Consider the following 26,361-nt stretch of genomic DNA (forward strand, 5'->3'; position numbering starts at 1 on the left):
GCTTCAATGACGATGAGTCCGGCGCGCAGTCTTGTTTTTGGCATTGCAAGGCGGGTTCCTCCTCCAAATACTCCAATGTTCCCATCATGACGAACAGTGTCCGGCATCTTCGTCAATGTTGTACTCCTCGGCTTCAGTGTTTCAATAATGACCATTTCCACGTGTCGAGCGAATGCGAGGAGTCAAGGCATTTTTGCATTTGCCACCCTCGGTCCTTCGGGCAAGCCGTCTATTTGAAGAGACGGGGATGCCCAGATCTAAACCTCACTCTCCCTCCTCGAGCAAGCATCCAACAGAGCACCCAGAAAAAACCATTCCAACATGGCCGGTCGTCGCAGCTCTTCTGCTCACTCCCCTTGCCCCAAGCCAGGGGACTGGGGAGAGTGTTCAGTTTCCCATAGCCGTTTGGTAAAGTTACAAACCCAAGGGCTCCTCCCACCGGCGTTCATGGTCATGTCCGAGCCGGAGTGGACACCTATAACGGCGGAGAACAAGCGGAGAGATCCCCCAATCCGTCTCCAGAGGAGCGAATATGCTTAATTCCACATCTGTTAAGGAGCGTCGGGTTTCCTATTCATCCATTCCTTTGTGGTCTTCTGGAGTTCTACGGCCTCCAGTTGCACAACTTTACCCCAGCCTCCATACTACATATAGCAGTGTATGTCGCCCTTTGTGACCTTTTTCTAGGCTGCGAGGCTCATTTTGGATTGTGGAAGAAGCTGTTCTGCCATGTCCCCCGCAACCAGGGAGAATCCCTATGTCAAGTGGGCGGGGCCGAAGTATGGCGTATCGCTGAGACCGGATACCTATCCAGTACTCCCAAGAAGGCACCAGATAACTAGGCTTCAGAGTGGTTTTGTATTGACGACACTCCCCCTCCGGATTCAGTCCGTACAGGACTCCCCAAGTTCAGTAACACCTCGCCGAGGGCACGTCTAAGCTGGCGCCCCCGAGGCCCCCAAGAAGAGGATTCCAGGGAAGTACATTTCCTGATGAGCAGGATAAAGTTACTGGCCAAATACGGACTGGCGATAGTCGAGGTCATGTCAATTTGCCTAACGCGGGGAGTGCAACCGCTTCAATATTGGAGCAATCCCATGTGGCACTACAATGGGACAGACGATGCCACCGTTGTGGCCGTAAGGGTCCAGACTCCCCCACCGCTCTGGCAAGGATACTGTCCGACCTGTACAAAGGAGAAGAGGAAGACTTCCTACATATCAAACCGCGGGACAGATTCTCCATGTACAATCCCCCAAACTAGGTAAGTCGTCATTTATTTTATTGCTTCACTTATTGTGGCGTTCTTTGCTAAAGTTACCTGCATCAATATTTCTGAGCAGGAACTGAGGAGGGATGTGGAAGGAATCTCCAGCCCTTCCCCGCAGCCAGAGGACCCCGAAAGGGCCCTGGATCCAGGACTCGAAGAAGACCCAGATGCGGCCGTGGAGCTTGTCGACTGGATATTTTATCGGGCAAGCCGTGATGGCGCCCCAGTGGCTATCACCGCTGATTATCCCGGACTGTTACCTTCGTCGCGTGTAAGCCAGGCCGAAGACTCGATCCTCCGAAGAGGACTCTTTCCTGATGTCATGCCTTATCCCTGATACTCGTGCTTTCGTAGAAGCGACGTTCGGAGCGCAGGGCCGAGCCCTTAGGGACCCGTCAGCCACAGGCGTCCGGATTGGGTAGGCTCAAGAGGAGGGCGAGTAGAGCCGACACGCCTCTACAGAGGTAAGAAAGCAACCTATCACATAATTATTGTTTATTTGAAGCATGACAGCGCCCTTTACATCCTGACAGGAAAAGGAGCATCCAGACTATATCCAGGGATCCCGCAAACCACGCCTCCACCAGTCGGGCTCCAGGACCAACTTCGAGAGAGGAGGCGGACGTAGGGCCGACGCCGCATAGTCCTCCGACAGAGGACACAGATATGCTCTCTGCCACAAATTCGGAAGTAGAGAGTGCCATGAATCACCGGCGTCGACGGGCCGTGCTTCACCACATCATCTTTTCCGAAGAGGCATTTAATGCCTTCAATTCGGGAGACGCATACATCCGAGCTGCTCAGAGCGGACTCGCCCTAGCGACAGTCCAGTATACCAAAGATATACGGGTAAGAAAGTTTGATGGGTATGTATAGTAATAGCCCTTGAGACTTGAAATGGTTGAAACAACAGTTTTAAGTATCAATTTATGCGCAGGTTCTTGTAGATAAGAATGATCAATTGTCTCGGGAACTAGAGTAGTGCAAGACCCAACTGAGGGCCACATTTGCCAAGCTAGAGGAATCCCAGAAGGCCTCGTATGGTAACATTTATCTCAATTGTATGAAAATGCACCAGTTGGCAACTGGCTGGTATGACAAATTTAACAGAAAGTTCTGTAGACAACCCCGGAGTAAATCCGGAGGGCAGGAGGAATGATGAGTCGCATCTCCAGAGGCAACTAAAGGCCGGCGAGTGCATTCTTACGCAAGTTAAGCAGGAGAAGAATGCTCTCCAAGATGCCAATGTTCGGCTGGATGTAGATTCAAAAGACGTCCGTGCACAGCTGGCGGACTCCGTAAAGGAGAAGAAAAGGCTTCGCCGCGACATTTATGGTAAGTGCTTAGATGAACTGTAGCATAGTTCGGCGAGGAAGTATATTGAAAAAGTTGTGTTTGTAGGAATGCTAACGGGTCGCCCTGAGGAGGAGATGCCCGCATCTACAGGTGACTTACTGCAGGACCTCTCACAACTGCACGAGCGAGCTCGGCAGGTGATGCAGGGCATTGCGTAGTCTCTGTGGCCAGCAAGCTCCCCGTCAGATGGCATGGGGGGCTTGTGGACATGCTTCAAGGAGCACGGCGGCGCTTCCGCTTGTGGAAGATATCAGCCTGCCGGCAAGGTGCAAGAGAAGCATGGGCCATGGTGAAGATGCGCTACACCAAGCTGGACCCGAACCATATGGCCGAAGTTGGACCGGCCGAGTCTGGTATATGACCAGGTGGCGTTAGCCGCAAAGTATTCTCAATAGGATTGTAAGCTAGATAGCCTGTTGGATGGTATAGAGGATGAATATAATCAGTCCAAATGACTGTGTAATTTGATGGACATAAGTAGCCCCTAGCCGGATTAAAATCATTTGCCATGGCGAACTTTTTCGCTTCAGCCCCCGGATCCTAAAGTCCGGGATGTGTCCGAATACCCGCTCGGTTATACAAAACCGGAGTATGCGTGGAAACCAGGCGTAGGGGTCATAAGTTCTTGAACAGACAAGTACCCAACTAGTTATGTTATATTACATGGATAGTAAGAAACATCTTCCGGGGAGAATAGTTCCATTAAGGGTTCCTTTCCCTGGGTAAGCATGTGTCAAGGCCCATGTCCGGACTGCGAACCAAAGCGCATGAGACAAAACTTCTGGGGATTAATGTTACAATAAACGAAAACATCTTTTGTTCACCGACCGGATATTCTCTTAAGGAAACTAGCTTTCGGCTTCACCCAGTCTGAGGTACACATCCAGCTCAACCGGTAGTAATAATCGTAGAGGTGCTCCCCTTATGCCCTAGCCGAATTAACGGGAACGTAGGGCATAAGTGGTACGTCTTAAGTCATATCGATGCATATAATGGTGAAGAAAAGGCACACATGGAAAAAGAAACGCATATGTGACGGGCAAAAAGCCCTGAAAGTAATTTATATTAAGCTTCCGTATAGGAAGCCCCTAGGTAAAGTTTACACACATAGTGCGGCCGGAGTAATCCGGGAGTCCGTACTGTATTAAATACTGTGTGCGAAAAGAAAAAGATCGAGAAAGGAAAAGGGAGGGAGCATAATTGAAAAAGGAGGGTTAAGGAGACGAACACTGAGTTCAGCGCTAGGTGTAGAATCTCCGGAGTCTGGCCGCGTTCCATGGGTTCGGCTCGAGTCTGTTATCAGACGTATTACATAAGTGGTACGCTCCTCCAGTGAGAACTTTGTCGATGATGAAGGGGCCTTCCCACTTGGGTTTGAGCTTGTCCTTCTTCTTTTTTGGTAAGCGTAGAACGAGTTCGCAAATATTATAAGTTTTGGCCCGCACTTCTCTGCTTTGGTATCGTCGAGCTTGTTGCTGATAGAATGCGGAACGGGCCTTAGCGACATCGCGCTCCTCCTCCAGGGCATCCAAATTGTCCTGCCGATCTAACTCGGCTTCCTTCTCTTCGTACATGCGTACGCGCGGAGAATCATGTATTATGTCGCAAGGTAGTACTGCTTCCGCAGCGTACACCATAAAAAATGGTGTATATCCGGTGGTACGATTCGGCGTGGTCCACAGCCCCCAGAGTACGGAGTCGAGCTCCTCGACCCAATGAGTATCCGACTCTGTCAAGGATCGCACTAGTCTGGGTTTGATGCCGCTCATGATGAGACCATTTGCCTGCTCGACCTGACCATTTGTTTGAGGATGGTAGACGAAAGCATAGTCGAGCTTAATGCCCATTTTTCCGCACCAAGATTTCACCTCATCGGCCGTGAAATTTGAGCCATTATCGGTGATGATGCTGTGGGGGACACCGTATCGGTGTATGACCCCGGATATAAAGTCTATCACTGGTCCGGATTCAGCCGTTTTCACTGGTTTGGCTTCTATCCATTTGGTGAACTTGTCCACCATGACCAATGAATATTTTTTCTTGTTGCTTCCCCCTTTAAGGGGTACAACCATATCAAGCCCCCATACCGCGAAGGGCCGAGTTATGGGGATTGTTTGGAGAGCGGTAGGGGGAATGTGACTCTGATTTGCAAAGAGCTGGCAACCGACGCAGTGTTGGCCAAGGTCCTGTGCGTCTGCTCGGGCCGTCGGCCAATAGAAACCTGTACGGAAGGCCTTGCTGACTAGTGCTCAAGCCACAGCGTGGTGCCCGCCTAGCCCGGCATGGATTTCAGCCAAGAGTTGCCGCCCTTCCTCTTCGGAGATGCATCTTGGAGCGTGGAGCACTCCGGTCGCACTTTTCTTATAGAGTTCCCCTTCATGCACTTTGTAAGATTTAGAACGCCAAACAATGCAGCGTGCTTCATTTTGGTCTTCAGGGAGCTCCTGCCTATTTAAGTAGGCCAAGAAAGGCTCAGTCCACGGGGCGATGATAGCCATTATTTCGTGGGCTCACGATGTTATTTCGGTGGGAGAACCTCTAATTATGTCTGATAGTTCGGAATCTGGGGATGTATTCGGATCTGTGCTGGTATTGCCGAACTCCCCTTCCCATAACACGGATGGCTTGAACAGCCTTTCCAGGAATATGTTAGGTGGGACAGGGTCGCGTTTAGAGCCGATGCGGGCAAGGACATCTGCCGCTTGATTGTTTTCTCGAGCCACATGGTGGAATTCGAGCCCCTCGAACCGAGCTGAAATTTTAAGGACGGCATTGCGATAGGCCGCCATTCTCGGATCCTTGGCATCAAAGTCTCCATTTATTTGTGATATTGCGAGGTTTGAATCCCCGCACACTTCTAGGCGTTGAATGCCCATAGAGATTGCCATCCGAACACCATCCAACAGATCCTCATATTCGGCTGCATTGTTGGAGTCTATGTATAATATTTGGAGGATGTATTGGACCGTGTCTCCGGTGGGAGAGGTCAGGACTACGCCTGCTTCCAATCTAGCCAGCATTTTAGAGCCATCAAAGTGCATGATCCAGTTAGAATACGCGCCGTGCTCTTTAGGGAGTTCGGCTTCCGTCCATTTGGCGACGAAGTCAGCTAATACTTGCGACTTGATAGCCCACTGAGGCTTGTATGTTATGTCGAACGAAAGGAGCTCAATGGCCCATTTGGCAATCCGGCCCATGGCATCATGATTATTTATTATATCGTTTAGTGGTACTTCAAAGGCCACCGTAATCGAACACTCTGGAAAGTAGTGTCGTAGCTTTCGGGATGACATGAAGACCGCGTATGCTATTTTTTGATATTGTGGGTATCGGGATTTGCATGGGGTAAGGACCGTGGATATGTAATAAACCGGCTTCTATAGCGGGAATTTGTATCCGTCAACCTCTCGTTCGACGACGAGTACTGCGCTTACAACTTGATGTGTTGCAGCTATGTACAGCAGCATAGGTTCGCCGATATTTGGCGCTGTTAGGACTAGATTATTGGCCAATAAGGTCTTTATTTCATCGAGTTCGGCCGCGGCTGCATCCGTCCACACGAAGTGTTTGGTACGCCGAAGAAGGCAGTAAAGAGGCAATGCCTTTTCTCCTAACCTGGAGATAAAGCGGCTCAAAGCAGCCACGCATCCAGCTAGTTTCTGGATGTGTTTGCGGTCTGTTGGTATAGCCAACTGCGACAAAGCTCAGATTTTTGTCGGATTAGCTTCAATTCCTCTATTGGAAACGATGAAGCCTAGTAGTTTTCCGGAGGGGACGCCAAAAACGCATTTCTCCGGATTCAGCTTGATGTTGTATGTTCGTAGGTTGTCAAACGTAAGCCTCAAGTCATCTATTAGGGTTTCGACGTGTCTTGTTTTTATGACTACGTCGTCCACGTATGCCTCCACTGTTTTGCCGATTTGCTTTTCCAGGCATGTTTGAATCATGCGTTGATAGGCTGCTCCGGCATTCTTAAGCCCGAAAGGCATAGTATTGAAGCAAAAAGGGCCATATGGCGTTATGAAAGCTATTGTAGCTTGGTCGGACTCTGCCATCTTTATTTGATGGTATCCAGAGTATGCGTCGAGGAAACACGGCGAGTCGTGTCCGGCTGTGGCATCGATGATTTGATCGATGCGAGGGAGGGGAAAGGGATCCTTGGGGCAAGCCTTGTTTAGGTCTTTGAAGTCGACGCAGAGGCACCAGGATCGGTCCTTCTTTGGTACCATTACCAAGTTTGCCAGCCAATCCGGATGTTTGATATCTCTGATGAATCCGGCCTCAAGTAGCTTGGCTAGTTCCTCCCCCATGGCTTGCCGTTTGGGCTTCGAAAATCGCCTTAGGGTCTGTTTAACAGGTTTGTATCCGTTCAGTATGTTAAGGTTGTGTTCGGCCAATTCGCGTGGGATGCCTGGCATGTCCGATGGGTGCCAGGTGAAGATATCCCAATTCTCGCGTAAGAAGTCACGCAGTGCGGCGTCCATAGCGGGGTTCAACTGTGTCCCGATGGAAGCCGTCTTCATGGGGTCCGTTGGGTGAACTTGGAATTTGACTATCTCATCTGCGGGCTTGAATGAGGTGGAGTTGGGTCGCTTGTCGAGTATCACGTCGTCCCTGTCCACTATGGCGCGCACTGTTGTTAATTCTTCTACCGCTAGGGCTTCAGATAGTGCTTCCAAGGCTAGTGTTGCGGTTTTGTTTTCGGCACGCAGTGCGACGTCTGGATCACTAGCTAGAGTGATGATTCCATTGGGTCCGGGCATTTTAAGCTTCATATACCTGTAATGGGGTATGGCTTGAAAGCTTGCAAACGCATCCCACCCTAAAAGGGCGTGGTATCCGCTGTTGAAAGGAGCCACTTGGAAGGTGATTTCTTCAGACCTGTAATTCTCTGGGGTGCCGAATACCACATCGAGTGTGATTTTCCCGCACACCATGCCTCCCGACTAGGGATAATTCCCCTGAAGGTTGTGCCGCTTTGTTCAATGCGGCTTTTGTCAATCTCCATCTTCTTGAGTGTTTCTTCGTAGATTAAGTTTAATCCGCTTCCGCCGTCCATGAATACTTTAGTGAGTCGAAAGCCGTCCACTATTGGTCTGAGGACCAGAGCGGCCGGAGCCCGGACGGACTAGAATTGGGGTTCGTCACTGGCATTGAAGGTTATAGCAGTGTCGTTCCACGGATTTATTTTTGCCACATGGCAAATTTCAGCGGAGCTTCAATGTGCTCGCTTGCGCCTATTGTTTGAGGTGAATGTCTCGAAGACTGTCAGTACCGTATTGTGTTCCTTGGCGGGATGTGGTTCTGTTTTATGGCTCTCGAGGAGATCCTCGCCACTCTTTGCTACCTACAGGAGTATCCAACATGCTCTAAGGCTATAGGTCAGCGTTGCATCCGGCGTGTTGTGAAGCTTACATGGGCCGTTGAGCCATTCTTCCAATACAGTTCCACGCCCTGGGGCGGGTTTTGGTTTCTTGGGAATTGAGTTGGTCGACTTACGAGAGTTCGGCCGTTTAGCTCGGACAAAGGTTCTGGCGAGGGTCGTACTTTCCCAAAATTCTGTTGGGGTATTCCAGGCGCTTTCCATTGCACAGTACTTCTGTACTATGGTTGCCAAGTCCGTAAAATGCAATATGTCACGGCGACTTATAGCATTAAGGATTCCTTTGTTCGTGCAGTTTCTGCAGAAAAGAGAGACTATGTCCTCCTTGTGGTAGTCCTTGACCTCATTAAGAGCAAGGATAAATCTGGCCCAGTAACGGTGTACCATCTCCTGGGGCTCCTGCCTGATATGGGAGAGATGGTTTAAGTCCGAGCGGCCGTCGTTGGCTGAATCCGGATTTTGATCAGATCTGACGCTCGGGGGCATGGGAAGTACTGAGACTGACAGTTCGGGATCTGGAGTATTACCTAATCCCTTCGGCCCAATGCCCGATTCTAAGTCCGGGACCTGGGTCATGTATTCCTTTGGGTGGGTGTTCAGCTCACTGAGTTTAGTGATCCAGACATAATTCGTCCTCAAAGTTGAGGGGCAACCCATGTGTGATTCCTCCACTACCGCTATCTCATGGGTGGCCGGCGGGGATCTAATGTCCCTCTGGTCGGGTTTAAGCCATATCCAGTCGTAATCCGTAGCGACTCCCAAAGCGGCGATGCAATCCAAGAGCTCGTTAAGAGAGGAGAGCTCTATCGGATCCATCTGTTCCGCAAGCTCCAAATTGATGCGATGGTTATGCATGATGACCCGAGAGGTCATCGTAGGCGCGACAGCCAATGGGGCGGTCATAATGAAGCCGCCAAGCCCGAGAGTCTGGCCTACAGCCAGCGCTTCTGCAGAGGTGATGTCGTCCTTGACAACGAGACGAGCCATCGAGCCTTTGCAGCGACGACACAGAGGAGCTCTCAATGAAAGCACCAATGTTGGTGTCAAAACCGGCAGATCTCGGGTAGGGGGTCCCGATCTGTGCGTCTTAGGCTGATGGTAATAGGAAGCAAGGGACACAATGTTTACCCAGGTTCGGGCCCTCTCGATGGAGGTAAAACCCTAGTTCCTGCTTGATTAATATTGAAGATATGTGTAGTACAAGAGTAGATCTACCGCGTGATCGTAGAGGCTAAATCCTAAGAGCTAGCCTGTGATGGTATGATTGTAATTGTGATCGGACTTCTAAGGACCATCCTCTCCGGTTTATATAGACACCGGAGAGCTAGGGTTTACATGGAGTCGGTTACAAGGAAGGAAACATAATATCCGAATCGCCAAGCTTGTCTTCCACACAAAGGAGAGTCCCATCCGAACACGAGCCAAAATCTTGAGTCTTGTATCTTGCGCTTCTATAGTCCGGATGATGTGTATAGTCTGGCTGTCCGGATACCCCCTTATCCAGGACTCCCTCAGTGGGAGGTTACCAGAACCTCCCCCTCGGGAAAGTAATTGGCCAACATGGGCCTTAATGGAGAAGAGAGGTCCGGACATAGGAGGTGGCGCACGCCCCCCCCCTTACCAATCCGAATTGGAGAAGGGGTGGGGGCGCCGCCCCCCCTTTCCCTCTCCTACTCCCTTTCCCTTTCCCCCTTTGCTACTCCGGAGAAAAGGAAAAAGGTGGGGGCCGAATCCTACTAGGAGCGGAGTCCTAGTAGGACTCCCCCCATGGTGCGCCCCACGTGGCCACCGGCCTCCTCCTCCCCTCCTTTATATACTGGGGTGGGTGAGGGGGTCCCGGATTAAGGGGTCCTCAGACAGCCGGACTATTGATGTGGGCCGGACTATTGGGCTATGAAGATACATGATTGAAGGCTTTCTCCCGTGTCCGGATGGGACTCTCCTTGGTGTGGAAGGCGACCGGATATGAAGATTCCTTTCTCTGTAACCGACTTTGTACAACCCTAGTCCCCTCCGGTGTCAATATAAATCGGAGGGCTTAGTCCGTAGAGGCAGATTCATAATCATAAAGGCTAGATGAAACGTCTGCAACGTATCTATAATTTTTGATTGTTCCATGCTATTATACTACCCGTTTTGGATGTTTATGGGCTTTATTATACACTTTTATATTGGGACTAACCTACTAAATGGAAGCCCAGCCCAAATTGCTGTTTTTTTGCCTATTTTAGTGTTTCGCAGAAAAGGAATATCAAACAGAGTCCAAACGGAATGAAACCTTCGGGAGCGATCTTTTTGGAACAAACGCAATCCAGGAGACTTGGAGTGGCTGTCAAGAAGCAGCCGAGGCAGCCATGAGGGTGCAAGGCGCGCCCTAGGGGGCGCCCCCTGCCTTGTGGGCCCCTAGTGGCTCCCCTGACGGACTTCTTTCGCCTATATATATCAACGTACCCCGAAAACATCCAGGAGCACCACGAAAAACTATTTCCACCACCACAACCTTCTATACCCGTGAGATCGCAACTTGGAGCCTTTTTCGGTGCTCCGCCGGAGAGGGAATCGATCATGGAGGACTTCTACATCAACACCATAGCCTCTCTGATGAGTTGTGAGTAGTTTACCATAGACCTTCGGGTCCGTAGTTATTAGCTAGATGGCTTCTTCTCTCTCTTTTAATCTCAATACAAAGTTCTCCTCGATATTCTTGGAGATCTATTCGATGTCACTCTTTTTGCGGTGTGTTTGTCGAGATCCAAGGAATTGTGTATTTATGATCAAGTTTATCTATGAGAAATATTTGAATCTTCTCTGAATTCTTTTATGTATGATTGGTTACCTTTGCAAGTCTCTTCGAATTATCAGTTTGGTTTGGCCTAATAGATTGATCTTTCTTGCAATGGGAGAAGTGCTTAGCTTTGGGTTCAATCTTGCGGTGTCCTTTCCCAGTGACAGCAGGGGCAGCAAGGCACATATTGTATTGTTGCCATCGAGGATAAAAAGATGGGGTTTATATCATATTGCTTGAGTTTATCCCTCTACATCATGTCATCTTGCTTAATGTGTTACTCTGTTCTTATGAACTTGACACTCTAGATGCATGCTGGATAGCGGTCAGTGTGTGGAGTAATAGTAGTAGACACAGGCAGGAGTCGGGCTACTTGTTGCGGACGTGATGCCTATATACATGATCATGCCTAGATATTCTCATAGCTATGCACTTTTCTATCAATTGCTCGACAGTAATTTGTTCACCCACCGTAATACTTATGCTATCTTGAGAGAAGCCACTAGTGAAACCTAAGGCCCCCGGGTCTATTCTCTATCATATAAGTTTCCAATCTACTTTATTTTGCAATCTTTACTTTTCAATCTATATCATAAAATACCAAAAATATTTATCTTATCATATTATCTCTATCAGATCTCACGTTTGCAAGTGGTTGCGAGGTTCTTGTTTGTTTGTGTAGGTACGAGGGACTTGCGTGGAGCCTCCTACTGGATTGATACCTTGGTTCTCAAAAACTGAGGGAAATACTTACGCTACTTTGCTACATCACCCTTTCCTCTTCAAGGGAAAAACCAACGCATGCTCAAGAGGTAGCAAGAAGGATTTCTGGCGCCGTTCCCGGGGTGGTCTACGCACAAGTCAAGACATACCAAGTACCCATCACAAACTCTTCTCCCTCGTATTACATTATTTGCCATTTGCCTCTCGTTTTCCTCTCCCCCACTCCTAAAACAATTTTCGAAAACCTTTGCCTTTTCTTCGCCCCTCTTTTGTTTGATCTTATGTTTGCTTGTGTCCCCATGTGCCTTCTATGTGGTTGCATCTTTGCTTGCTAAAAATCTATTGTTATGGATCCACTTAAAGTGTTTTACTTGAATCATCTTCGATCCTTATGCGCTCGTGCTGAAACCCCAACTAGCCTAGTTGATGGGAATCTTTAGATGAGCATGATCATTTTGTGCATCATCATTTGTCTGAAAAGGGGAAGCTCTTATGGTATCACATAAATAGTTGGCTATGCTATGCTTGGAATCTTTGTGAAATTTATGATTTTACTTCTTGCTCTATGAACCCTAAAAAACACCTTCCCTATCTATGTGAGTTTAATGATAATGAAATCTTATCTTCTTATGGAAAGGGTGTTTCTAGTTACTATGATATCGAACAAATTGAAGAATTTGTCGTTTTTAAGGGTGCTCATGAAGTTGCTTCTTTGATTGAAAAGTATGATATTACTCTCTACAAATCTGAAAATTCTGACATACTTAAATATTGCTATGAAAACTTTGCTCATAATGCCTATGTTAAGGAATTTATTGAGAGAATGTCCGTTGCTTTGGAAGAAAATAATGATATGCATGATTCTGATGACTTGATTGAAATATCCCTTGATGAACATGATGCTTACTATTCTTGTGGCCATGATGCCAATATTTACGGAGATGAATTTGCTATAGTTCCTTATGTTAAACATGAGATCGTTGCTATTGCACCCATACTTGATAGTTCCTTCGATGAAAAGCATGATTGCAATGATGTTATTATAAATTCTCTTGATCTCAGTTGTGCTAATAATATGAAAAATCCTAAGCTTGGGGATGCTAGTTTTGCTTTGTCCACTACTTGTTGCAATGATCATGATTGGGGTAATTCTTTTTATGATCTTGAATATTTATTTACGCCCCATGATGAATATGAGATTGATAATAGTGTTTGCAATAATAATGAAAGTGGTTTTGGAAGAGTGTCAACTTTAGATCCCACATATTTGGAGAATGTTCAATCTTATGGTATTTTTGATAAAAGGAGGTTTGGAGAGGTCATTGTCGGTGTCAAAACCGGCGGATCTCGGGTAGGGGGTCAAGAACTGTGCGTCTAAGGCTAATGGTAACAGGAGACTGGGGACACGATGTTTACCTAGGTTCGGGCCCTCTTGATGGAGGTAATACCCTACTTCCTACTTGATTGATCTTGATGATATGAGTATTACAAGAGTTGATCTACCACGAGATCAGAGAAGCTAAACCCTAGAAGCTAGCCTATGGTATGATTGTTGATGATCGTTAGTCCTACGGACTAAACCCTCCGGTTTATATAGACACCAGAGGTGGCTAGGGTTTACACAAAGTCGGTTCACACAGAAGAAGATCTACATCCGAATCGCCAAGCTTGCCTTCCACGCCAAGGAGAGTCCCATCCGGACACGGGACGAAGTCTTCTGTCTTGTATCTTCATAGTCCAACAGTCCGGCCAAAGTATATAGTCCGGCTATCCGGATACCCCCTTATCCGGGACTCCCTCAGTAGCCCCTGAACCAGGCTTCAATGACGATGAGTCCGGTGCGTAGTTTGTCTTCGGCATTGCGAGGTGGGTTCCATCTCCAAATACTCCAAGATAAATTCCGAACACAAGGAACGTGTCCAGCTCTGCAAGATAATATTCCATATACCACCGTAGAAAGAAAAATAATAATCCACGAATCCAATCTGCTGACAATCCTTCGAAAAGTGACATCTCGCCACGGTCCGGTTTTTACTCGAACCGTTCTTACAACTTGCTACCGCACACACCACGAGGCGGTTTCTTTGGCACGTCCTGTCAGAACAGAGATCGTGTTCCCCCTTATTACGGGATTCTCATCAATACGGGTATGGGTAATCCAACCGTGCATTTTGGCATGACCCCGTGTTTTTAGGCAAGTCCCAAACGACCACGTTTGGGGACGCTTGATATTCTTCCTGCTTTATAAAGTGGGCCGAGGCCTATCCCTCTATCTCCATGCTCGTACATCTCGCGCCCTGAGTTCCAACACCCAACGCTCGAGCTTAAGCACTCCGGATCTCCGATCATGTCCGGATCTGACCATCAAGGCCGATGGATGGCCTCCTCTGTCATAGAGGAGGATATTGCGAAGCTCAGGGAGGCTGGGTATTTGACCGCGGATGTCAAGCACAGGCTTCCTGCTCCCGAATAGGTTATCCCCACTCCCGAGACCAACGAGAGCGTCGTATTTGTCTCCCACTTCCTCTGGGCTTAGGTCTCACTCTTGATCCCTTTGTGGGGGGGGGGGGCTCATGCACTACTATGGGCTAGATTTCCACGATCTTGCTCCGGATTCCATCCTCCACATCTCATCATTTATCGTTGTGTGTGAAGCCTTCCTTCACATTGAACCCCCACTTCGGCTTATGGTTCAAGACTTTCGATGTGAAGCCGAAGATAATTGAGGAGTGACACGCAGAGTGCGGAGGTGACATAATAAGCAGGAAGGTTGATGTCCCGTGGCCTGAAGGTTCCTTGCCGGAGGTATCTGATTTATGGCAACGGAGGTGGTTCTATGTCACAGCTCCCCGAGGCTCAAAGTGGGTGGCCGCGCCTGCCTTCCGCTCGGGCCCTCCACCCCAATTGGCATCATGGGCCAATGTGGGACTAAACTGGGGGTCTGCGGATGATGTACCAATGCTTCAAAGCCACATTCGGGAGCTCCTCGAGAGGAACATTAGTCTCGTCAAAATAATCAAAGTAATGCTAGTCCGGTGGATCTTGTCGTGCAAACGCCGGCCTCTCCGGATGTGGGAATTCAATCCAGAAGGTCCGCGGACCATTCAGCACTTCTTCGGTATGACACCCGAAGGGATGTACAAGTTGATCTTCTGACCACGAATAAAGTGTCCGGACACCACCGACGACGCGGGCCTGAGATGCAATCGACTTGATACTCAAGTAAGTAACCCCATAACCGAACACCTCGCTTATTTTTGTCATAGCATTGTTCTAAACACTGTCCGCAACCAGGATTGGCTCAGAAAGGCGGAGAGGATCAGGTGTCCGGCCCCTCTTCCCGAAGGTTCACCTGGCCCGGCAATGGCCAGGATTCTCGAACGGACACTTAGTTGGGTGCCACCAGAGAAAGCTGAACGGGAGAGCGGGGACACCAAGAGTATGCCTCACTCGCTGCGCATCCGAACCGGAGGAATCAGCGCCTCCACATAGTAGGAGAACCGGGGGGGGGGGGGGGGCGACTCTAAGGTTTCCTCCCCCCGCGGGAAGAAAAGGGTCGCCTCCGTAGATTTGGAGATGGAGGCACCTGAACAAGGGAAAAGAGCTTCGCCAAAGGACCCTGCTTCGAAGGGCGTCCTCGCCGTACAACGCCCGCCAATGGGCCAGCCCTCCATCGAGCTGTAAGTTGATACGTCTCCAACATATCTATAATTTTTATTGCTCCATGCTACTTTATCTACTGTTTTGGAGTATATTGGGCTTTATTTTACACTTTTATGTTATTTTTGGGACTAACCTATTAACCGGAGGCCCAGCCCAGAATTGTTGTTTTTTGCCTATTTCAGTGTTCCGAAGAAACAGAATATCAAACGGAGTCCAAACGGAATGAAACCTTCGGGAACGTGAGTTTCTCACCGAACGTGATCCAGGAGACTTGGACCCTGCTCCAAGGAACAACCAAGGCGGTCACGAGGGTGGGGGCGCGCCCTCCCCCCCTAGGCGCGCCCCCTAACTCGTGGGCCCCCTATTGCTCCACCGACGTACTCCTTCCTCCTATATATACCTATGTACCCCCGATAGATCAAATACGGAGCCAAAAACTTAATTCCACCGCCGCAACCTTCTGTATCCACGAGATTCCATCTTGGGGCCTGTTCCGGAGCTCCGCCGGAGGGGGCATCCACAACGGAGGGCTTCTACATCAACACCATAGCCTCTCTGACGAAGTGTGAGTAGTTTACCTCAGACCTTCGGGTCCATAGTTAGTAGCTAGATGGCTTCTTCTCTCTTTTTGGATCTCAATACAATGTTCTCCCCCTCTCTTGTGGAGATCTATTCGATGTAATCTTCTTTTTGCGGTGTGTTGTTTGAGAGCGATGAATTGTGGGTTTATGATCTAGCTTATCTATGAATAATATTTGAATCTTCTCTAAATTCTTTTATGTATGATTGAGTTATCTTTGCAAGTCTCTTCGAATTATCCGTTTGGTTTGGCCAACTAGATTGGTAGTTCTTGCAATGGGAGAAGTGCTTAGCTTTGGGTTCAATCTTGCGGTGTCCTTACCCAGTGACAGAAGGGGCAGCAAGGCACGTATTGTATTGTTTCCATTGAGGATAACAAGATGGGGTTTTTATCATATTGCATGAATTTATCCCTCTACATCATGTCATCTTTCTTAAGGCATTACTCTATTTTTAACTTAATACTCTAGATGCATGCTGGATAGCGGTCGATGAGTGGAGTAATAGTAGTAGACGGAGAATCGTTTCAGTTTACTTGTCTCGGACACGATGCCTATACACATGATCATACCTAGATATACTCATAACTATGCTCAATTCTATCAATTGCTCAACAGTAATTTGTTCACCCACCGTAGAATACTTATGCTCTTGACAGAAGCCACTAGTGAAACGTATGGCCTCCGGGTCTATTCTCATCATATCAATCTCCATTACTTTAATACTTGCTTTGTTTTTACTTTTCCTTTTACTTTTCCTTTTACTTTTCAATTTGCATATATATATCAAAATACCAAAAATATTATTTATCATCTCTATCAAATCTCACCCTCGTAAGTGACCGTGAAGGGATTGACAACCCCTAATCGCGTTGGTTGCGAGTAGCTATCGTTTTGTGCAGGTACGAGGACTCGTGCGTGATCTCCTACTGGATTGATACCTTGGTTCTCAAAAACTGAGGGAAATACTTACGCTACTTTACTGCATCATCCTCTCCTCTTTGGGGAAATCCAACGCAGTGCTCAAGAGGTAGCAAGAAGAATTTTCTGGCGCCGTTGCCGGGGAGTTTGCGCAAAAGTCAACCATACAAGTACCTATCACAATCCCTATCTCTGGCATTCCATTATTTACCTCTCGTTTTCCTCTCCCCCACTTCACCCTTGTTGTTTTATTCGCCCTCTCTTTCCCAATCTCCTCCTCTCTTTCCCTTTCGCCTTTTTCTCGTTTGCCTTTTTGTTTGCTGGTGTGTTGGATTGCTTGTTTGTCGCGATGGCTCAAGATGCTACCAAATTGTGTGACTTCACCAATACCAATAATAATGATTTCCTTAGCACTCCGATTGCTCCTCTTGCCAATACTGAATCTTGTGAAATCAATACTGCTTTGTTGAATCTTGTTATGAAAGATCAATTCGCCGGCCTTCCTAGTGAAGATGCCGCTACTCATCTGAATAGCTTCGTTGATTTATGTGATATGCAAAAGAAAAAAGATGGCGATAATGATGTCGTTATATTGAAGCTATTTCCTTTTTCGCTTAGAGATCGTGCTAAAGCGTGGTTTTCATCTTTGCCTAAAAATAGTATTGATTCTTGGAACAAATGCAAAGATGCTTTTATCTCTAAGTATTTTCCTCCCGCTAAGATTATCTCTCTTAGGAACGATATTATGAATTTTAAGCAACTTGATCATGAACATGTTGCACAAGCTTGGGAGAGAATGAAATTAATGATACATAATTGTCCTACTCATGGTTTGAACCTGTGGATGATTATACAAAATTTTTATGCCAGATTGAATTTTGCTTCTAGAAATCTTTTAGATTCGGCCGTGGGAGGCACTTTTATGGAAATCACTCTAGGAGATGCTACTAAACTTCTAGATAACATTATGGTAAATTATTCTCAATGGCATACGGAAAGATCTACTAATAAAAAAGTGCATGCAATATAAGAAATTAATGTTTTGGGTGGAAAGATGGATGAACTTGTGAAATTATTTTCTACTAAGAGTGTTTCTTCTGATCCTAATGATATGCCCTTGTCTACTTTGATTGAGAATAATAATGAATCTATGGATGTGAATTTTGTTGGTAGGAATAATTTTGGTAACAATGCGTATAGAGGGAATTTTAATCCTAGGCCTTACCCTAGTAATCCTTCTAATAATTATGGAAATTCCTACAATAACTCTTATGTAAATTTTAATAAGATGCCCTCTGAATTTGAGAGTAGTGTTAAAGAGTTTATGAATTCACAAAATAATTTTAATGCTTTGCTTGAAGAGAAATTGCTTAAGGTTGATGATTTGGCTAGGAACGTTGATAGAATTTCTCTTGAAATTGATTCTTTAAAGCTTAGATCTATTCCTCCTAAACATGATATCAATGAGTCTCTCAAAGCTATGAGAATTTCCATTGATGAGTGCAAGGAAAGAACCGCTAGGATGCGTGCTTCCAAAGATGCCTTCATTAAAGCGTGTTCTTCCAATTCCTATGAAAATCAAGATGAAGATCTAGTTATTGATGCGTCCCCCATTAAATCTTTGTTTTGCAATATGAATCTTGATGAAACTGAATGTCGGTGTACTAGAGTAGGGGTACCCTAGTATCCCGAACTTGTGCACGGGCAGTTGCAGCACCCCGCGGCAAGGCTTGCCGGGTGAACGCCAAGGTCCTCCATGGTTCCTTTGGAACCATTCAAGAACAAAGTATTCAAGCCAAGGAGACAAGGCCCCGGCAAGAGGAGCTTGCCGGGAAGGCCAACCAAGGCATCTCAAGGAACTTGCCGCGATGCGCCACGCCTCCCGGCGAGGCCCGGTGAGCGACAAGCTTCCGGACGCGACAAGACAACGACCGCGGCAAGGCACTTGCCGCGGCGAGCTACCACCCTGTACCTGCGCTCCAGCACATCCACCAAGGTGTCGCCCTGAGGCTTTTCCAGGCGCGCGTGGCAAGAGGCTGTGCAGCCAGCGGTGCGCGGTGGCAAGCGACGCTGACAAGATTGCCATCGTGGCGAGCGGTGGCGTCCCTGACGGTCCCTTTTTGCACTATTTGGGCGACGTAGATGGGCATTTAATGCCTTTGTCCCCTGCCGTCAGGGTTAGGTATGATAGACTGTACAGGTAGTTGTACCAACCGCAATTCCTTTTCCATTTTTACCCTTGTCTACGTTGCCACCTGTCGGAGACCCCTTTAGCATATAAAAGGGGGCCCATGCGCAACGTAGAAGGGGGGGAGGCAGAAAAACACTCACGCTCGGTCTCGTTAGCAGCTAGTGTGTACTGTAGCACTCAGCGCTTCCGAGCAAGAACTCAATACACTCAGACATGCAGCAGTAGGAGTATTATCTCTCCGGAGAGCTCTGAAGCTGGGTAAACCGCTCGTGTGCTTCGCCTCGATCCGCTCTTCATGCGACCTCCGCCCCCCGCCGAACCGAAAGGGGCTCGGTCCGCCGGTCCCATAGGTGTTCGTGGATCAGCTCTCCCCGACATCTTTGGCGCGCTAGGTAGGGGGCGTCGAGGTTGTGTGAACCTGATCCGGCGTTCACACGAGCCAGATCTTCATCTTCTTCATCGACATGCCACCGAAGAAGAAGGTTTCGGCAGCAGCTGTTCCGTCCACGTCGATCCCACCACCACCGGAGCAAACGGGTGGTGGGGTAGACGTCGGCGGAAGAACGGACATCGACGAGGGAACCCACGGTGCTGCCAGGTCCAAGGACAAGGAAGCGCAGGACCGACAGCGTCATGGTATTCGCAGTGCCATACGTTTGTTGGACCAAGATAGAGCTGGTGGATCTCGGGGTGCTCAAGACCAGCATGCACGCCAACATGCTGGCACGAGCGAGACACGGTCGCCTGGACAAGATACTGCTCCTTCTAACATAGTTAGAAGTCCGAGCATATCCCGCTCCTCGCACCGTTCGCCACTGTCGCCCACCACTCCAGCAGAAGCTTTGGCGCGAGCTCAACTGCTCCCGGATTACCCTCCAACGGCAGATAAGATCGATGAATGGAGGGCCACCATTCAGAGTCTCATCGGCTTCGCCAACGGCAACACTCCGCGGCAGCCGAATACATCGCTGCCGCGGCAGGACTGCCGAGCACGAGCCGATGGCGACGAAACCGGTGGGGGTGCAACCACCATGCACTCTCCACCCCGAAGGCCAAGATCGCCGACTCGCCGGATCCTCCTCGACAGCGACTCCACCGCATCATCAGATCCACGAGCACGTCGCGATCAGTGCCAAATTCTTCACGAACGACAGCAAGAAGACGCTCGAACTCGCATCAAGCGCCGAAGAGAAGCGCGGCGTCTATCGGACCAGCGCGCTGGGCCCTCTGTCGACATGCATGCACCAGGGGAACCAGGCGACTTGCCGTACGCGGTAGGTTGCCCTGCGTTCACTCGTGAGCTGCGGCAAGTCCAGTTGCCCAGCACGAAGAATTTCAAGCCAGATGTACCAGAGAAGTATGACGGCAAGTCGCATCCGTCGGAGTTCCTCAGCATCTACACCATCGCGGTGCAAGCTGCCGGGGGGCGGGACGACAAGATCCTTGCCAACTACTTCCCACTGATGCTCAAGCCCAACGTCAGATCCTGGCTCATGCACTTGCCGGACAACTCCATATCCTCATGGGCAGACCTATGCCATCAGTTTGTCGGCGCCTTTACAGGCGGCCACAAGCCTCCTGGCCAAGAGAGCGACCTTCATCTGCTCGCCCAGAAGGAAGAAGAGCCCCTGCGCAAGTACATTCAGAGATTCAGCCGCGTACAGCACAACATCCCAGATGTCCACCCTGCCGCGGTAATCACTGCGTTCCATCAGAACGTGCGAAACCGCAGGATGCGGGAGGAGATGGCGATGTGCAAGATCAGAGACGTCAGTGAGCTATATGCCCTGGCCGACAAGTGTGCACGTGCTGAGGAAGGGAGGAAACTCCCCGGAGAGAATACAGAAGCAGGAGGATCAGATAGTGAGGAGGCCACCCCGGCAAGGAAAAACCGGCAGCGGAACAACAGGAAGAAGAAAGGCAAAGATGTGCTAGTCGTTGAGCAGTCCGGCAACAAAGGTGGCGCCAAGAAAGCCAAAGCTGGTAGCTCCAGCGGGGAGATTGCCGCAGGCACCAATTACCAGGCTGTGGCGGTCGCCGACAAGCAGGACGACACCAACAAGCAGTACTGCAAGATCCACCGCACCAAGGGCCATGACCTCCAGAGCTGCAAGAAGGTCGAGCAGTTTGTCAAGCAGCAAAAGGCTGAATACGAGCGACGCGACAAGGACAAGGCCCAGGAAGGTGCTGGAGGAGCCGGCAAGAAATGCCCTGGCCGAGGAGGACGCCGCGGCAAGGCCAAGCAGCGGCAAGGAGATAGACCTCCCCGCGGCCACGACAAGGATGAAGATGGCGACGACGATGAAGATATGGATGATGACGAGACCGATGAGCAGGAGTTCCAGAAAGCCACAGAGGTCCTGTGCGTTGACGGCGGTGCTTCTCTGCATACTTCACACCGCCAGCTGAAGCGGTGGGTACGGGAAGTCAATGCGGTAGAACCACCCATCGAGTCACGCAAGCCTCTGAAATGGTCCAGCACGCCTATCATCTTTGATATTGAGGACCACCCTGATCGCATAACTGCGGTTGGGTGCTTGCCGATGTTGGTTTCACCAACTATCCGCAACCTCAAAGTCACTAAGATGCTAGTTGACGGCAGGGCCGGCTTGAACCTGATCTCCTCCGCGGTACTCCAGAAACTCCAGATCCCTGATGGCGACCTCGAAGAGACCGGCACATTTGAAGGAATCAATCCGGGAAGGAGCAAGCCGAAGGGAAAGATCACGTTGCCGGTGACATTTGGCAGCGAGTTGAACTTCAGGACTGAGAGGGTCACTTTTGACGTTGCTGACTTTCCATTGCCTTACAATGGGATACTCGGCCGTCCAACACTCGCCAAGTTCATGGCAGCCTCTCACTATGCATACAACATGCTGAAGATGCCAGGCCCGATAAGTGTCATCTCTGTCCCTGGCGACAAGAAGGATGCTCTTATCTGCGCCGACAAGATCTACCGGGAAGCAGCAGCCGCAACAGATCGTGAGTCACTTGCCGTTGAAGCTCCCGGGGCGAAGAAGAAGACCAAGTCTGGCAAGAGTTCTGATGCCCACTCCGGCAAGCGCACCTCTTCGGAGTGCTGCACTACCGTCGAGGACGCACCATCGAGCTCCACCGGCAAGTGTAAGAAGACAATGGCAGCTCCACCAGAGACCAAGAAGGTGTCCGCCAAGGAGGATGGCACTGGTGGTACCTTCACCATCAGTGCCACTCTCGACCCTAAATAGGAAAGCGCGCTCGTTGCTTTCCTGCGAGCGAACGTCGACGTGTTTGCGTGGCAACTGTCTGACATCCCCGGTGTTCCCAGGAAAGTAATCGAGCACCATCTTGCCGTCTGTCCTCATGCGCGGCCCGTCAAGCAGAAAGTCAGGAAGCAGGCAGTGGAGCGCCAAGAATTCATCGTAGAAGAAATCAAGAAATTGGAAGCAGCAAGCCTTGTCAGAGGAGTGCTCCATCCTACGTGGTTGGCCAACCCTGTAGTCCTGCGCAAGGCAAACGGGAAATGGAGGCTTTGTATCGACTTTACCGATGTCAATAAAGCTTGTCCCAAAGACCCATTTTCCCTGCCGCGCATCGACCAGATTGTTGACTCCACGGCCGGATGTGACTTGCTTTCATTTCTTGATGCATACTCAGGATACCATCAGATCTTCATGGCAAAAGAGGATGAGGAGAAGACCGCATTCATCACCCCATGTGGCACATACTGTTGCGTACGGATGCCTTTCGGTTTAAAGAATGCTGGTTCAACATTTGCAAGGGTAGTCCATGACGCTTTTGAGCCGCAAATGCACAGAAATGTGGAAGCCTACATGGATGACATAGTGGTCAAGAGCAAGGACAAGGCGACTCTGATTCAAGATTTAGACGAAACCTTTGCAAATCTGCGCAAGATCAACCTCAAGCTTAACCCCGAGAAGTTTGTGTTTGGAGTCCCCTCCGGCAAGCTTCTCGGGTTCTTCGTGTCTCAGCGGGGAATTGAAGCCAATCCCGACAAGATCAAGGCCATTGAGCAGATTGAAGCACCAAAGCGCGTCAAGGATGTACGAAGACTTGCCGATTGCGTAGCTGCTCTCAGCAGGTTTATCTCTAGGTCTGTTGAGCGCGCCCTGCCATTTTTCAAAATATTGAAAAAGGCAGGTCCAATGAAATGGACTCCGGAAGCGGAGGCTGCACTGCAGGACTTAAAGAGATACTTGTCCTCCACTCCAACACTTGTCGCACCTAGGCCACAAGAGAAGTTGCTACTATATATAGAGGCAACCAATCAAGTGGTTAGTGCTACGTTAGTAGCGGAGAGGGAGGCGGATGATGAGCCAGCAACCACGGAAGATGCATCCGGCGACAAGCAGGGGACTTCACTCGCAAGCTCTGGTCCCGAAAAAGATGGATCTGCGCAGGCACGTGAGAAGATGCAGAAAAGAATGGTGCAGCGCCTAGTTTACTTTGTCAGTTCCCTTCTGCAGGGGGCTAGGGCAAGGTACTCTGGTGTGCAGAAATCGCTTTTCGGCCTTCTCATGGCCTTGAGAAAGCTGCGCCATTACTTCCAAGCACATGAGATCACAGTCGTCACTCGTTTTCCGCTGAAGAGGATACTGCAAAATCCAGAAGCAACAGGCAGGATTGTCGAGTGGGCACTGGAACTATCAAGCTTTGGCCTCAAGTTTGAGAGCACTTCAACTATCCAAAGCAGAGCGTTGGCAGAGTTCATAGCAGAATGGATGCCGACACAAGATGAAGAAATTCCAGAAACAAGCATCCCCGTCAAGGAAGCAAGCAAAGAGTGGCTGATGTACTTTGATGGTGCCTTCTCGCTGCAAGGCGCCGGTGCGGGCGTGCTACTTGTTGCACCCACCGGAGAGCACCTCAAGTACGTAGTCCAGATGCACTTTCCCAAGGAGCAAGCAACGAACAATACCGCAGAGTATGAAGGTTTGCTTGCCGGTCTCAGGATCGCAGCAGAACTTGGGATCAAGAAGCTCATTGTCAGGGGTGACTCACAGCTTGTCGTCCGCCAAGTGAACAAGAATTATCAGAGTCCGTTGATGGAAGCTTACGTTGATGAAGTGAGAAAGCTAGAACAACACTTTGACGGCCTACAGATGGAACATGTTCCAAGAGTTCAGAACGACATTGCCGATGGCCTGTCAAAGTGCGCCGCACTTAAGTTACCTGTGGAACCAGGGATCTTTGTGCTCAAGCTGACTCAACCATCTGTAACACCATCAACTGGACAGAGCAAGAAGAGGAAGTTGATTTCTGGTGACTATTTTCCGGCAGAGCCCCCCGAGGCCACCGCCAAGAAGGACCCCAAGATCAACACCAAGGGTGCTGAGGAGCAGTCTGCCCCGGCAAGCCTTAGGGTTTGTTCCATTGAAGTAGACGCTCCCGACAAGTCTTGCTCCGGCAAGCTTGCCGGGGAACATCAAGCTCCGGCTAAGCCGCAGGTTCTTGCCGTAGAAGCGAATGTTCCCACAGCAGCAGATGCGCCTTTAGTCCTTGTTGTCGAGCCGCAAGCTCCAGCATGGGCACAGCAGATTGTCCGTTTCCTTCAGACAGGAGAACTTCCCGAAGAGAAAGAAGAAGCGGAAAGAGTAGCCCGGCAGTCAAGTATGTACCAGTTTGTCGACAACACACTGTACAGAAGAAGACTCAACGGCGTGAAATTGAAGTGTATTCACCGGGAAGACGGACAAAAGCTGTTGGCAGAGATACATGGAGGCATATGTGGTCACCACATTGGCGCAAGAGCACTTGCCGGCAAAGCGTTCCGGCAAGGTTTCTTTTGGCCGACAGCCCTCCAGGATGCAACTGCACAAGTAACCAAGTGTGAAGTGTGCCAGTTCCATTCCAAGCAGATACACCAGCCAGCTCAAGCTCTCCAGACGATCCCTTTATCCTGGCCATTTTTGGTCTGGGGGCACGACATCCTCGGCCCCTTTCCCCGAGCTGTCGGGGGCTTTGAGTACTTGTACGTTGCAATCGACAAGTTCACAAAGTGGCCAGAAGTGGAAGCACTGAGGAAGGTGACAGCACAGTCAGCAGTCAAGTTCTTCAGGTCGATTGTTTGCCACTTCGGGATCCCTAATAGGATCATCACCGACAACGGCACACAATTCACGAGCCGCACCTTCATGCAGTACGTCCAAGATCTTGGCGCCAAGGTCTGCTTCGCTTCTGTTGCTCATCCGAGAAGCAATGGTCAAGCGGAGAGGGCAAATGCTGAAGTGCCCTGCGGGCTCAAGACCAGGACTTTCGACAGGCTGCGCAAGTGCGGAAAGAATTGGATTGAAGAGCTGCCGGTGGTTCTTTGGTCGATCAGGACGATGCCAAATCGAGCCACTGGCCAGACACCTTTCGCTCTAGTTTATGGAGCAGAGGCAGTTCTCCCCACGGAACTCGTATACGGTTCACCTCGAGTGCTCGCTTATGATGAGCTTGAGCAAGAGCAGCTGCGACAAGATGACGCGCTGCTCCTTGAGGAAGACCTTCTTCAGGCTGCTGTATGAGCTGCTCGATACCAGCAAGCTTTGCACCGCTACCATAGCCGCAAAGTTAATGCCAGAAGTTTCGAGGAAGGCGACCTTGTTCTTCGGCGCGTTCAGTCCACCAAGAATTCCAACAAGTTGACCCCGAAGTGGGAAGGCCCTTACCGGGTGAAACGAGTCACTAGGCCTGGCGCTGTCCGCCTTGAGACCGAAGATGGCATTCCGGTGAGCAACTCCTGGAACATTGAGCATCTTCGTAAGTTTTACCCGTAAGGCGCGGTTGCTGGAACCTGTTCCGGCAACCACCTTTTGTACAAGTCTTGCCGATGTTGCATGTAATCCTTTGTACAAAGCCGGGCGCAGATCCCGTGCATAAGTAAAGCTCATGTGCTCCGCACATCTTGTCAATTTCATGCTTTATACTCCTCTTTTTGCATGTATCTGACACTTTGTGCAGCGCCTACCCCCGGTAAGCAATAACGAGTCGTAAGGCCCCATTTCTTTATTTTCTCTTCTTTCTCTTTCTCAAAGGAAGGAAGGTTCCCTCGCCCACAAGTTTGCCGGGGGGAAAGGAGAAGATAATGGTGTGGACCAGGCGTCGTTCAAGGAAGTTTCGCCTTATCGGAAAGCAAACGACAGAAAAGCTAAGTTGCCAAAGTTTGAGCAATCAGTTTTAATTTTTAAGTTATCTTCCTCGAACGATCGTGCTTTGTATGGAAAACCTGTGCGCAGAGGAATCAACTCATAGCTAGTTGCGCCCTTACTTTGTTTCGAGTCCGCTCAACAACTTAAGTGAGCTGCGACTAGTTGCGACAAGGTTTCTTGTCGGTAGCGGTACCGCCAGCAGGCTGCTGACGTCCCGCACTCAGCGCTCGCGGCTAAGGTGCCTGCGCCGACAAGTTCCCTAAAAGCGTAGGGCAAAAACATACAAAGGAAGGAATCAAGTAAAGGAACTAACATAGCAATCGCTACCCAAAATAGAGTCATATTATAAGATAGCTTG

The sequence above is a fragment of the Triticum aestivum genome, chromosome 6B (assembly GCF_018294505.1).
Source record: "Triticum aestivum cultivar Chinese Spring chromosome 6B, IWGSC CS RefSeq v2.1, whole genome shotgun sequence".
Classification (NCBI taxonomy): domain Eukaryota; kingdom Viridiplantae; phylum Streptophyta; class Magnoliopsida; order Poales; family Poaceae; genus Triticum; species Triticum aestivum.